We start from the raw sequence: 1,110 nt of genomic DNA, 5'->3' as shown, positions 1-1,110 counted from the left end.
CACCCTGTGCAGGATTTACCAGGCTGTGGTGACAGCCGGTTGGCTTGGCTGGGAGACTGTGGTTCCTGAGCCCTGGGTTGGTGTGGGGGGAGCTGGAGCCAGATCTGGCCTCAGATGTGGGTGAGTCCTGGTGGTGAGGCCACCGGAGACTGGCCTTTGCTAACCTGCATGATTCAGGCTCCTCCCTGCTCCCACTGGTTTCACACAGGAGCTGGGAGACCTGCCACTCCCAGATCACATTGGGCCTAGCTGTGGCAGTGGGTCCTGCCTGGCATGAGTCCCTCCTTGCCCTGGCTTCTGGTATGGCAGGGCAGCAGTGCTGTTCCAGGCCTGAAGGAGGGCCCTGCCTCTGGGGACTCTGGGTAGGTCACAGGTCTGGTCACTGCACCTGGTGGTGAAGGAATAGTGGGGGGTGGGGGGCTCTGTGGGGCCAATGATTTGGGCCAGCTCATCATAGTGACCCATGGTGGATTGCCTTGCTCCTGAATGCAGACTGGTATCATGCACAACATGAAATTGCCTGTGTAATGTCTTGACTTTGCTTTAGCACTGCTGCCAGGTCTTGGCATGTCCCCACTCTGCCATCAGTGCAGCAGTCACCTGTTAAATGTGCTCATTCTGGTGTTCCTGGGTGAACTGCTGCAGTGTAGCCACTGGGCCCCAAATGGTCAAGAGGTCAGTAACCTCTTTGGGCTGCCAGCTGGGTCCCTGACCTGGGCAGACTCCTGCAGCTGGGTCTCACCACCTGCCTCACTACAGTTGTCCATGCTCGGGGTCAGCCCCATCCTATCCTGTGAAACTTGCAGCTGCAGGGGGCCCAGCAGCCAAGGGGCACCCTGTGTCCAGCTGCTTGTCCCCTCCCTGCCCCCCCTGCTGCCAGCATCGCATCCAGCCACTTGCTACCCCCCCACCCTGCTGCTCACCACCCTCTGCCCCGCTGCTGCCAGCTTCAAGTCTGGACACTTGCCACCCCCCCCACCCACCTGCTGCCACCCCCCGTGCTGCCAGCATCATGTCTAGCTGCTCACCATGCCCACCCCCGACGTTCGTCACCCTCCCTGCCACCACTGCCGGCTTCAAGTCTGGCCTCTCACCACCCCCACTTCCCCC

Source organism: Crocodylus porosus, unplaced genomic scaffold, assembly GCF_001723895.1.
Source record: "Crocodylus porosus isolate Cpor-Errol unplaced genomic scaffold, CroPor_comp1, whole genome shotgun sequence".
NCBI classification, from domain to species: Eukaryota; Metazoa; Chordata; order Crocodylia; family Crocodylidae; genus Crocodylus; species Crocodylus porosus.
This window is presented reverse-complemented; position numbering follows the sequence as displayed.